This window comes from Peromyscus californicus, unplaced genomic scaffold, assembly GCF_007827085.1.
Source record: "Peromyscus californicus insignis strain IS unplaced genomic scaffold, ASM782708v3 Scaffold_3__1_contigs__length_106647218, whole genome shotgun sequence".
Classification (NCBI taxonomy): Eukaryota; Metazoa; Chordata; class Mammalia; order Rodentia; family Cricetidae; genus Peromyscus; species Peromyscus californicus.
In genome coordinates, this window is record NW_026294551.1 from 13,310,789 (window position 1) to 13,324,904 (window position 14,116).

Consider the following 14,116-nt stretch of genomic DNA (forward strand, 5'->3'; position numbering starts at 1 on the left):
ACTTTGGGTGTAATTCCTCAGGAAGAGTTCACCTTGGCTTTTGACACAAGGTCTCTCACTAGGACCCTGGAACTTGCCCTTATGGCTAGACTGGCTGGCCAGATGGCCACAAAGATCTGTCTGTCTGCTGACCCTGCCCCAAAGCATGACACTGTGTCTGGCTTCTTAAAAAGTTAGTTATGGCCGGGCGGTGGTGGCGCACGCCTTTAATCCCAGCACTCGGGAGGCAGAGGCAGGCGGATCTCTGTGAGTTCGAGGCCAGCCTGGTCTCCAAAGCGAGTACCAGGAAAGGCGCAAAGCTACACAGAGAAACCCTGTCTCGAAAAACCAAAAAAAAAAAAAGTTAGTTATTTTTATTTTTTATATTTATTACTCAGCATGGTGGCACATGCCTTTCATCCTAGCATTTAGGAGGGAGAGGAAGGCAGATCTTTGTGAGTTCAAGGACAGCCTGGTCTACATAGTGAGTTCCATCCAGGACAGCCAGAGGTGCATAGTGAGACCCTGTCTCAAACAACAACAAACAAAACAAAAAGGATTTATTTTAGTTTTGTGTATCAGTGTATGAGTATTTTGCCTGCATAAGTGTATGTATACCACATGTGTGGTACCCTTGAAAGTCAGAAGGAGAAATTGGATTTCCTGGAATTAGAGTTACGGATGGTTGTGAACATCATGTGGGTGCTGGGGACTGAACCCTGGTTCTCGGCAACAGCAAGTGCTCTGGACCACTGAGCCATCTCTTCAGCCCCTGCACCCACCTTTTTACATGGGAGCTAGGACTCAATTCCTTCTGCTTACATAGTAAGCACTTGACTCCTGGACCCATCTTCCTAGCCCCCACTTGTGGTGATAATGTGTTCCCCAATATATTGTGAACCCTAATAAACTTGTCTGGGGTCAGAGAACAGAACAGCCACTAGACAGACATAGAGACCAGAAAATGGTGGCACTCACACCTTTAATCCTAGCATTCCAGAGTCAGAGATCCATCTGGATCTCTGTGAGTAAATAGCCAGGCATGGTGACTCATGCCTTTAATCCCAGGAAGAGAGCCTTTAATCAGAGGAAGTGATGGCAGAAAGCAGAAAGGTATATAAAGCGTGGAAACCAGGAACTAGAGCTGGTTAAGCTTTTAGGCTTTTAGCAGCAGTTCAGCTGAGATCCATTTGGATGAGGACTCAGAGGCTTCCAGTCTGAGGAAACAGGATCAGCTGAGGAACGGGCGAGATGAGGTAGCTGTGGCTTGCTCTGCTTCTCTGATCTTTCAGCATTGACCCCAATACCCAGCTCCAGGTTTGATTTTATTAATAAGAACTTTTAAGATTCGTGCAACCCCCCCTTTCAATTTTAAAGAAAGACAGTTACAGAGAAGTACTGTGCCTATGGCCACCCCACTAGGAAGTGCAGAGAGGATCTGCACCAGGTCTAACTCATGCTCTTTGCTCTAGGGCTAACCTAAACTTCTAGGCATGTCATTGCTGCTGATGCTCTGCAAGTCGGTGGGTTCTATATTCTCTGAAGCAACAGGAGCTGGATAGGAACTTGGAGCTTGCTCAGACCACATCCCTCATTTTACTGATGACGATCCCAAGACTTGGAGCAGGTTAGTGGCCTCACCAATGTCACACTGCAATGAATGTCAGACCCTGTCTACAATCTACAGTGTCTGATTCTTCTCTTGTCAACTATTGTGCTTCTCTTGATGGCTGTCATCATCAGAGGACTACTCCCATGATGGAGCTTTGGCCCTCCTGTGGGCTCAGTTTTTCACTCTCTGTCTCACTTTTTCCCCCTTACACAGAAAAGTGTTCTCACCTCAGATTGCCAGTGGCTGCTCTTGACTTTCAAGCTGAACACTCAAGCCTGATTATGATCCTCCTCTATGCAGCCTGTGGTTTTCTCCCACCCATCTCCACCACCATGGTGACAGGAGGAGTGAAGGTGTCGGCCTTGACTCGGAGATTGTCTTTCTCAGACACTCAGTAGCTTCCATCTCCAGTCTATCTCCGGCTCAGAGTGAACCTGGGAGACCGCAGCCATTCCCTGGAAGGACGCCGATCTTCACCTTCCTTAAGGTGACAATGTCTCTCCTACTCTCTGGCACTCACGGAGCCTGCAGTGCTGAGGCCGCAAAAGGACAGAACCCAATCCTACCGGAACATGTTGGTCTTTGCTTAGCTCTCTATGCGGCAGGGGGTTCTACACAATAATACCTTCCATGCCTTGACAAGAGTTCCCGAAAGTGGCACAATGAAAGTGGTACTGTGATGATGACTAACTTGTGTACCCACTTGACTAGGTGAATGAAAGTCAAGATAGCTGGAGGGAAATCATTTTGACGTATTGTTATGTACAGTCTGGAGAAGGATCTACAATAACCATATTTTGAGTCCCAAATGAGTAAGTTAAACACGTAGTAAGACAAAGGAACAGACCAAATAACAAGTGGTAGACAGACAGTAAAACGTCATAAAATTGGGCTCTCTCACTTTGTTTCATCTATATCTACTTTCCAGTCACTCCCAAACTGCCCATGCTTCGGCAGGGTTGCCTCCACCTCACCAACTTCGCTGTTAAGGCTCCCTCTGCTGGAAGCCTCTGTCTCATCTTTTTGTCTCTCTTTGCCTCTTTCTCTCCCCCACTTCTCCTTTCTTGCTGACAGGATCTCATGTACACCAAGGTGGTCTTGAATTTACTATGTAGCCAAGTCTGAGCTTGAACTTCTGGCTGTCCAATTTCTTCCTCCTGAGTGGTGGGGTTATCAGTGTGTGCCACCACATCCAGCTAGTTCTGGTTTTTAAGACTGGTCCCAGGCATCATTTCTCTTAGGCCTTTGCTGAGCTGCTTCTGTTCAGCGTCAACTATTCCTACTAAGCATGGGGAGGTAGGCTGCACTTTAGAGCCTTGGATTTTAGGAGAGTTCCTTGAGCCTCCAATAAGCATTTCACTGTTGTGTAGACTATTAGTGCAATGTTGAACACTTACTTTCCTTTTGGGAGTCTGCAGTCTTGGTTCATGCTTTGTGGATAGTGCCTTTATGATCATCCCCCCGTGAGTCTGAGCCCTGAGATGCTGAAAGACTTTCAGATTGACATTTCACACTTGTTATGACCCATTTCCTGAAGGGTGAACTGCATCCTGCCTGATTCCACTGGGTAAGGGCTCTTGGAAGTTTGTACCCCCTGGCTTCTAGATGGCCCTTCGTGAATTTTCCCACTGTTAATTTTGCTTTGTGCCTTTTCACTGTAACACACCATAGCCACACAGATGACTATATACTGACTCCTCCATGAAAATCATTGACTGGCTTGTCTTGGGACTTTCCACCACATGTACCACATGCCTCATGCAGATTCTTCCTTGCATTAAAATCTCATACTTTCCAGTAGTTTTACTTATGACCTAACTTTGTCACAAAGGGTGGGTCTGTCCCATACACCTCGTCACTCCTTGGTTATCCGGACACTGAGTTCTGCTGCCCAGCAGAGGATATTCTTCTATTTACAGATGCTAGACATCACCTCCAGAAGCCACAGATTTGACCCATCGCCCCGGAAAGATGTTAGAACATGAAACTGGTGTCAGGGCAGATTTGGGCATCCCTTTCTAAGGGAGCCCTTGCAGCAGCAGTCTGTCTATCAAGCTGTCTTTTCCTCAGGTGATGGCTCAGATACAATGAGATCCCTATTGGGCATATTTGGAAATCAGCCTAGCTTAAATGTCTCATTTCCACCCCTCACTTTCTTTTTCTTTTTTGAGGCAAGATCTCACTGGCTGGCCTTAAATTCACGGAGATCTGCCTGCCTTCACCTCCCAAATACTGGAATTAAAGGCATTCATATTTTTTTTCTGGTAATCACCATATAGGCATGGCTTCCACAGATCATATGCTTACAAGAGTGACCCCTATCAAGATGGTCAAACCTGTGGCTTTTTTGGGTGATATTTATTTGTGTGCATGTAGCATATATGTATGCACATGCATGCACACATGCCATAGCATGTAAGTAGTCAGAGGGTAGTCTGTGAGAATTTGTTTGCTCCTATTACACGGGTTCCTGGACCTGAACTGAGATTGTCAGGCTTAATGGCAAGTGCCTTTATCCACTGAGTTAGTGAGATGCAGTTGATTAGTTAGAGGCCACTTGTGCCATGAGTAGTACGTTTGGCAACAAAGTTGCCATACATCTATAGCCCTACATCCATGTGTATATGGGCAGCACAAACTGTACTCAGTCAGTTAAAGAGGAGATGAAGTTGAGATGGGAATAGGTCTGGGAGGTGTAGGAGTGGGTAGCGAGGGATGGATAGAATCAAAATACATTGTCTCATGCATACCATTCTTTAAGAATAGATACATTTTTAAAACTTACAAGTTGACATACGATTTTAACATAACCAACCTCCATGACAGCTCCCAGTGACCCCTGAATCCCATGTTCATGCCTCCTCATTAGGCTATGGAGGTAGTGAGGTATGGCTTCTGAGGCTGGGTTACAAAAGATATTACAGCTTCTATTTCCCTCCCTTACTCACCTACTCCAGGGGAGTCAGCTATGTGAGGATGTGTAAGCGCTCTGATGAAGAGGACCATGTGGTCGGAAACTGATGTCTCCTGCCAACAGTCATGAGATAGCACTGCCTTGGAAGTGGATTCTCCAGTTCCATCAAAGCCTTCAGATGAATGTAGCCCTAACTGGGCTGGACCAGATATTTTCATCTCTCTGACTTTACTTTCTCAGGGCTGCTCTATAGCTTGTGACTGGCTTTATCCCCCACCCTCTCTCTCTGAAATAGGAGATTCTTATGGAGCCCTAGGTGGTCTCAAACTCACAGAGATCCACCTGCTTCTGCCTCTTGAGTGCTAGGATGAGAAGCATGTGATACCACCCCTGACTCATTTTCTTTTTTCTTGTATCCTTGGAGACAGTGGGTTTTATTCTAGGATTTTATTTTCCAGTACAATTCTTTGTTGATTCATTTACCAACCCAACATTTCCATTTGGTCAGGCTCACATTCCCTGCTCCCCTCCAAGTGATTATTTCCATTCTTTCTGCAAATAATTATATATTTCTCAATGATATTGGATATTTACTGCCTGTGATGTACTTAGGAGGAATGACAAAGAGGACGAAGAGCAAAGATACTTTGTTCACTCCCTTTTCTGTCGATTTATGTGAATGAGTGTATGTGGCCATGTTTGTATATGACCCATGTGTATGCAGTGCCTGAAGAGGCCCTTTTCAGAGCATCAGATTCCCTGAAACTGGAGTTATAGATGTTTGTGATTGTGAACCACCATGTGCAGGGAACTGAACTGAGGTCCTCTACAAAGCAGCAAGCACTTTTAAGCACTGAGCCATCTCTTCAGGCCCTCATTTCCCTTTCTAAATGTTTTATAGCTTGTGGTACTTTCTCCTGAATGTTTCTAAAACTGGAGCTATCTTTACTGAAACCTTTCATACAATTTTCAGAAAGTGGATGTGAAATGCCTTTTGGGAAAGGAGGATGCCTTCTGCACAGGGCATGCTCATGGGACTGATTCCTATATACCAACATCTTCCAAGATATGTTTCTGGAAAAAATAAACAGAACCTGGAGTCATATTAATAAGGTATTATTACTCAAAGGTTTTTGGTAAAAAAGATTGGGGAACAGCAGACTAAACAAAGCTGAGTTCTAATTACTTCAGGTTTTCCAGGAATGTTTTCATATTGTTGTGTGGAGACTCTAGTCCAACTTCCTTGTCCATCTCTCATTTCCTTCTCAGGACCACACTGTAGCAAAGCTTCTTTACATAAAGCATACAGTCACGCACAGTGGGGCATGATAGCAGATCATCTCATTTCAAATTATAGACACTCGAGTTCCCAAAAGGTTAGGTAGGGAGGTAGCACCTGTGGTAAGCAGCTGCTTGTGGGAAACATAGAACCAAGGCAAGTAGTCTAGCTGAGTAACCCAACCTGATGACAGTTGCATTCCTCCTTGGCGAGACCTTGGATTTGACAGGGTCACTCTCCTCTCCCAGGGCTAGGGCCTTGTGGCTCTCACTCATTGCCTTCAGTCCTTTGAGATTGCATTGTCTGCACAGTTCTTCCAGGCTCCTAATTAGTCATCTCTCATATCCAGTCACAACTAAAGTACATTGTTAGTTACTTGACACTTATTTATTATTTATTTATTTATGGACAAGCCAGTCTTTGTCTCAGATTCACAAAAAACACAAGCCCCAAGCCACATCCTTTTAAATTTGAGTGTACCATTGTTTTCTATCATTCATCTGGATGTGAGCGGTTACGGAAAGGGAAGAGGGACACTTCTTGGGGTACCGGGAAGACAATCGCGTGGGAAAGGGAGCCTGGTATGGCGCTCCCTTGCCGTACTCTAATCCCGCAGGGTGCAGATTGCGCACAGAAGGCGCGACCCACAGTCCCAAGCAAGAGAGCCGAGCAAAGGGTTAGGAAACTACGAGGATTAGCGCCACCGAACGTACAGCAGCAGCGCGGGTAGGGCGGGGCCGGAAGTGAGCTGCGGGCGGAAATCCTCCTCCGGAGCCTAAGCTTCCTCTCTAGGAGTGTGGAGGTCTCCGCATCTCCTTGGTTCCGTGGCGGGAAGGGATCGCCCCTCAGGCTCTTGGGGACTCCCTGCCGTTGGTGCCAGTGCACACCTGACGGAGCTACGTGAAGAGGATGGGAGAGTAGTGTCATTACTGCTTTAAAAAGACAGAACAAAACAAAACAAAAACAACGAAGGTACCGGAGCACAGTAGGGCTAACTCGTCAACAAGTTCCCTACCCCTCATTTCCTCCGTATACACACACACATATATTTAAAATTATGTGCTTTTGAATGTGTACACGTATTTTAAAATTTTTATATTTAATTATGTGTTTGTGTATGTGCACATGTGTTTAAATTTTATTTTCTTTTTAATTTTGTGTCTGTGTGTGCTGGTGCCCTCGGAGGCCAGAAGAGGTCCCCTGGTGCTGGAGTTATGTGTGGTTGTGGGCCACCTGATGTGGGTGCTGGAATGGGACTCAGGTCTTCTGTGTGTAATTTGTACTCCTAGCAGCTGAGCCAACTCTTTAGTCCGTGTGTGTGTGTGTGTGTGTGTGTGTGTGTGTGTGTGTGTATTCTCTTTTTCATGCAACACAGGAAAACACTAAATAATAATGATATAATAATAATAATAATATAGCCGGGCAGTGGTGGCACACGACTTTAATCCCAGCACTCGGGAGGCAGAGGCAGGTAGATCTCTGTCAGTTTGAGGCCAGCCTGGTCTACAGAGCGAGGTCCAGGATAGGCTCCAAAGCTACACAGAGAAATCCTGTCTCGAGAAAACAACAACAACAACAACAACAACAACAATAATAATAATAATGATATAATTTCATCTGTGAAGCCCCTTGGATTTGAACCCAGGCTGGTGCTGCACTTCCTCTCTGGACTCTTCTAACAGAACCAGTCTCTTTGTCCTTTCACACTCTGGGCATGAACAGGCACAGCTGTCCCTCTGCTTCCTTCCCTGACCCCAGCTGGCTCATCTCTTGATTCATAGTTTCAGGTGGGCCAACTTTTATACACTATCTTATCTGTATTTTCTACTCTAAAAATAGAGAAAATTGACACAACTGTAGCTGCTGAATGCAGAAAAAATAGGTTGAATAATGTGCAGCATCTAATACGAGAAAGAGTGTAGTGAAACTAGTTCATCTGGGTGACGGGTTGTCAGTGTGTACAGACCTGTTGAGGAGCTGCTTGGCATTCTAGAGCAAAGCCATTTAATGTGTTCACCACCCTTACCCATAGCATCCCACTTGTGGAAAATTTATTTTAAGAAAACAATGCAAGAGAAAGGAAAAGCTGCATTTCCGAAGTAATTCAGAAAGTACTTATTTTATGCATATGAGTATTTTGCCTCCCTAATATGGTTCATTCAGAGTCTGCCCTGTTAGATTTTTGAGCCACAGAGTCACTGTTCCTCAACCAGAGGGCTCAGCAGATGCAGTGAGATGGAGACAGATGAGGAGGCAGATGATGGACAGATAGGTAGAAAGCAATATTAGATAGAATAAAAAAAAAAGAAAAGAGCGCAAGAGGAGGTTGATCTTCAAAAACAACATCTAACTCAAGTGTAAGCAATAGATGTCAAACATTTTTCTGGCAGGGCATTAGGTGGGGTAGCTTACAGCTGTAGTCCTAGAACTTGGGAGGCAGAGACAGGAGGAGTGCTGTGAGCTTGAGGTCAGCCTGGGCTACATGGGGGGTTTCAGGCAAGCTTGTACTGGAGAGTGAGACTTAGAATAAGAGTGGCCCCATAGGCTCATATAATTTGAGTGCTTAGCATCAGGGAGCGGCACTACTTGAGAAGGATTAGGAGGTGTGGCCCTGTTGGAGGAGGTGTGTCACTGGGGGTGGGCTTTGAGGTATCTAAAGCTCATACCAAGCTCAGAGTCTCCCTTTCCGCCAGTGGATCAGAATGTAGCTCTCAGCTACTTCTCCAGCATCATTTCTGCCTGTCTGCCACCATGCTTCCAGCTATGATGAAAATGGACTAAACCTTTGGAATGTTCAGTAAACCCTCAATGAATGCTTTATTTTGTAAGACTTGCCTTAGTCATGGTGTCTCTTCACAGCAAGAGAACACTGACTAAGACACCAATGACAAGCCAGCATGGTGGCATACACCTGTAATCTCAGTGCTTGGGTCAGAAGCTCGATAATCAGAGTCTAAGCTTATCTTTAGCTCTGAAGCAAATCTGAGGCCAGCCTAAGCTACATGAGACCCTATCTCAAAAAACACCCTCCCCCAAATGGAAAATCCTTTCAGGGTTCAGTATTTTTTTTCCGAGAAACCAAGGAAAAAAGAGCAGGAGGAGCAGGAACTTGGGTAGTCCTTCACTCTGGAAAGCTATCAGAATGACACTTGTCACTTAAAGCTATTGGCTGCTGTTTTAGTTGCTTTTCTACTGCTGTGGCAAAACACCACGACCAAGGCAACTTATAAAAGGAAGCATTGGATTGGGCTTGCAGTTTCCGAGGGTCAGAGTCCGTGATGGCCGAGCAAAGGTGTGTGTGGTGGTAGGATCAGCTGAGAGCTCACATTTTCATCTGCAAGTAGGAGGCAGAGAGGGAAGGAACTCAAAATGGTACAAGTCTTTTGAAACCTCAAAACCAGCCTCTGGTTTCCTTCAGCAAACCTCCTAATCCTCCCCAAACAACCACTAACTGAAGAACAGGTATTCAAACATATGAGCTTATGGGGGCCATTCTCATCGAAACCACCACAGCTCCTTACCAAGGAAAATGGTCACTTCCAGCAGTATGTGTGAGTCACAGAAATGCCAAGGTCACCAGGAAGATCTTGGGGTCACTTTAGCAGAGGACATTGTAATACCTACTTTTGCATAGCTGTGATGATGCCTGACACAATTTTAAAATACATTTTAATGTATTTATTTAGTGTGTGTGCACGCGCTCAAGAATGGCGTGGCCAACACTTGTGGGCCAGGGGTCAATTTATGGGAGCCAGCTCTTCCATTCCACCATGTATGTCCCAGAGATCCAACTCAGGTTGTTAGGCTGGGCAGCAGGCACCACTGTGCCAGTTCATTGGCCCATAACCAGCTTTTAAAAGAAGGAAGGTTTTATTTTGGCTCATGAATTCGAAGAGTTCTATCTGTGTTAATTTGCCTCCATGCACTTGGTCAGAAAATCATAGCAGTGGCTGTGTATGGACTGAGGAGAGATATTCACGGTATGGAGGCCAAGAAGCAGAGAGAAGGAAATGACATAGGAAGTGGTCAGGACAAGAGATAGCCCCAAGGACATGCCCCCAGTGACCCACATCTCTAACAAGGCCCCATCTACTTCCTTTCACCACTTCCCAAAATACTATCATATTCATTCATTCATTCATTCAATCAGGGGAAAACACAATTTGACATCCAATGTATTCCTCAATCATTTCCCATCTTACTTTTTGAGCCAGGGTCTCTCATCAAACATGGTGCTTGATGATTTAATAGAATAGCTGGTTTGTAAGCCCCTGGAATTCTCCAGTTCCCCCTCCCCAGGGATTATAGCTGTGTACCAGTAGGCTTTTCCTTCTCTTCCTCCTCCATTTCTTCCTCTTTCTCCTCCTCCTCCTCCTGTTTTTTAGTGTAGGTTCTGAGAGAGCAAACTCAGGTCCCCATGCTTGCACATCGAGCACTGTACTGAATGAGCCATCTCCCCAGCCTCAATACTATCATGTTATGAATCCACACAGGAGTCATTCATACATTAGGGCAGAGCCCTTATGATCTAGTCATCTCTTAGAAATACCATTATCGATACCTTCAGACGTATGCTGTGCTAATCTCCAGTTTTTATTCGTTCTGATTAAGACGACAGTTTAAACTAGGCATCACAGGCTGGTATCCATCCTGTTTATATACACTTTTCGGGTTGGGCACTTTTGACCAGAGAAAGGGACTTCTATATGGCAAATGCAAGTATAATGCACCAAGGAGTACTTTTCCCAGCGTCGCTTGTCCTGAAACTGTCTCTCTTGCCTGTTCCCTCATGCCCATCCCTCTGTGACTGCTGTGGCAGGTGTGGCTGTGGTATGCCAGTGGTTTCTCTCTCTCTCTCTCTCTCTCTCTCTGGTTTTTGAGACAGGGTATCACTATGCAGCTCTAGCTGTCCTGGAACTCACTGTGAAGACAAGGCTAGTCTTTTTTTTTTTTTTTTTTTTGGTTTTTCGAGACAGGGTTTCTCTGTGTAGCTTTGCGCCTTTCCTGGATCTCACTCCGTAGACCAGGCTGGCCTCGAACTCACAGAGATCCGCCTGGCTCTGCCTCCCGAGTGCTGGGATTAAAGGCGTGCGCCACCACCGCCTGGCCAAGGCTAGTCTTGAATGCACGGAGATCTGACTGTCTGTGCTTCCAGAGTGCTGATATTAAAAGTGTGCTCCACCACCACACTGGCTTAGTGCTCAGCTCTTGAATGTCTGACTTGTGGCATCCTATGTGGTCTAAGTGCAGAGAGGCTCACTTTATAGGGGGGACTAAATGGCACCCCCAACTCTTTGGGGCTGGCTTATTTTAAAAAGGAATTTGACTTAGAGTTTAACATCGTAGACTTTAAAACTGAAGGTTATTTTAATTCAAGTCTGGATCCTTCTTGTTACTAGCAAAAGGAAGAGGTTAGGTAATTTGATCAAACTCACCCATAAACTAATCCATAGCAACAGAAAGCAGATCTGGATTGTGTGGGAGAGGTCACAAGAAGACTTTTGGGGGTAATAGATATATTCTCTACCTCGATTGTGTGTGTATTGTTTTGTAATATGTTAAAACTTATCTGATTATACATTTCAAATGTGAGCAGTTTATTGTATACCAATTACACCTTGATGAAGCTACTCAAAATGCCCTCCATTTAGTCAGAGGCAGAGCAGCGGCTCCAGCACACATCTCGTGTCTTAAAGCCTTCACATCCCCTTATGAAACCTGGGGCTTTCTTAAACCAGGCTATTTTACATTGTAAAAATGTGTCTTTCCATAGTGCCAATAAAAAATTCTATAGAGGGGCTGGAGAATTGGCTCAGCAGTTAAGAGCACTGGCTGTTCTTCCGGAGGACCAGGGGTTCGACTCCCAGCACCCACGTGGCAGCTCACAACTGTCTAAAACTTCAGTCCTAGGGATATGTCGCCCTCTTCTGGTTGCCAATGACACTGCATGCACATGGTATCCAGATATACATATAGGCAAGACAGCCAAACACACAAAGTAATGAAAATAATTAAAAAATTCTATATTCCCAAATTTTCTAGAAGGAAAATTAATAACGCACTTAAAAAAAGATGAACAGATGTCATTAGTTCGAGGCTGACTTGTTTGGTAGGCAGATAGGAGGGCACTCTGCTTAGAGGGGGGGAGGAAGGAGTAATTTTGTTCCCTTCTCCTTTCTTCATTTCTAGCCATGCTTACCACCCAAATTAATTTAATTTAGGATTATAAAGACAAGATAAATGGGGTTTGTAATACAGGATTGGTTACCACTGGGCTAAAACAGTTTCCAAATAAGCCCTGGTTGAGGAAGATTTTTTTCTAGAAAGTTCCAGTTCCTTTTTCTCCACCTCTGAGCCAACACGTAGGGTGCCAGGTGTGGATGATTTCTGGCCATATAAATTTCTCTCTGGAGAAGGGTGTGAGCAGCCTCCACTTCATTTTGTTGAGTGTAGCTGGCCAATCGGGTGCTTGGCTAGCCCCACATGGTCCCTTTGTGGAAAACTGGGCCTTAGTAGGTCTTCAGGAGGTGTTGTTTGTCTAGCAGGAGTAGGAAGAAATACTCAGCATCCAAGAAGATCCCCTCATTTCTATGTTTTATTTTTACATTTGCAAATGTCATATACACATGTGACAACTAACAAGACAGACTCACATGATGCAAATGGGAACAGTGTGGGCAGTGGCCCGGGGAGTCGGGTGCATCCAGCTCCATTCATGTCCAAGCCAGGGAGATGTCAGTTGTTACAGGAGTGGGTGGTACCTGTGCAGAGCTGATTCAAGTGCTTGAAGGCATGGGCTGTTGCTCCAAGATGTCTCTGGGCATCTATGCCACCAGAGACATTTGTCCTCTGCTGCCGCCTCACAGTTTGTCTCTCCTGTGTCCCTTCCATCCCCAGTCATTCAGGCTTCTCTGCTGGACTCTGCTCTTGGAGGCTGACCCTAAAAATTTGCTCCACCCAGGCTGAGCTGTCCTTTTCGTTGCAGGCTGGAATGGTGGCCAGCCACAACGGGAGACGGGGAGCAGGAAGAGAGACACTCAGAGCTTACCCCCTAAGAGTTCTGTTTGAGAACAGCTGAGTCTCTCTGAGAAGACTGTCTCCTACTCAGGGCACCATCTCTCCTTCTTCTGGCTGGGGTAACAGGAATATCTTCTCACACTTGTTTCTCTCTGGGCTTTTCCACATGGTGATTCCTTTAACACTGGACCAGTTCTAAGAAATGACTTCATGAACTTCCGGCTTTAGAGCAGTCAGATATAGCCACCCCAAGGAAATGAACCACTTAAGGTCCCCCCTTCCCTCCCAGATTGTAGAAGAAACACAAGGATGAGAGACATGTCTTTTAAAGCTCTGTGTCCCTGGTCTTTGGTACAGTGCCCTGAACTCTGCAGACATTCTATTGAGATGACCTTAGACCTAGGTGTTGAAGGACATCGCAGCTTGTGTGGATGACACACCATCACACATAGAGTTGATTTTATTCTTCAGGGACAAGGTTCATGGTATGGAAGATGACACTGCAGAGCATTTAGGACTGTGACCTAAGCTTAGGCTCTGAATCACATTCTTCCAATGATGACGGGGACACAGGATAATAGTGATGAAGAAGATGACGACAGAATCATTGTAACTGCGTCACAGAAGGATTAGCTATTAACAGTAAGCCCCTCTGACTTGTTGCAAGGTGACATTGGATTTGAGGGTCAACCTCTTGGTTGAGGTATTGTTTATATACCATGATGAGCTCTAATTGAGCAGCATAATTGTTGGAGCGCTAATAGATGAATTTACCAGTGTAACCACCACTCTCCTGTTAAGGTGGTCGCCTTTAAAAAGATTAGTTGTGTGTGTAAGTATGTGCATATACATGTGTGTTTGTGTGGGTGCACGTCTGTGTGTGGGAAGGGAGGATGTGCACATTCGTGTGTGTAGGTGTGGAGGCCTGAGAACAACTTTGGGTATCATTTCTCAGGAGCCATCCACGCTGTTTTTTTTTTTTTTTTTGGTTTTTCGAGACAGGGTTTCTCTGTGTAGCTTTGCGCCTTTCCTGGAACTCACTTGGTAGCCCAGGCTGGCCTCGAACTCACAGAGATCCGCCGGCCTCTGCCTCCCGAGTGCTGGGATTAAAGGCGTGCGTCACCATCGCCCGGCCCACGCTGTTTTTTAAGATGGGGTTTCTCATTGGCTTGAAGCTCATCGAATAGGCTAGGCTCTGGCGGGTTAGGAATTCTAGGGAGCTGCCTGTCTCCTTCCAGTGCTAGAGTTGTGAATGTACTTTAATGTTACTTAAAAAAAAAGTGGGTGCTGGGGGTTGAAGTCAGGTCCTCAGGCC

At 45.4% G+C, this 14,116-nt stretch overlaps 1 long non-coding RNA gene across 1 annotated transcript; it reads left to right on the forward strand.

Moving 5' to 3' along the window:
- Positions 1-397: 397 nt before the first annotated feature.
- LOC128122263 (uncharacterized) lies at positions 398-5,150 on the forward strand. The gene is made up of 2 exons (XR_008222378.1): positions 398-1,606; positions 1,805-5,150. It is a non-coding gene; the product is annotated as an uncharacterized LOC128122263 (long non-coding RNA).
- Positions 5,151-14,116: the final 8,966 nt, after the last annotated feature.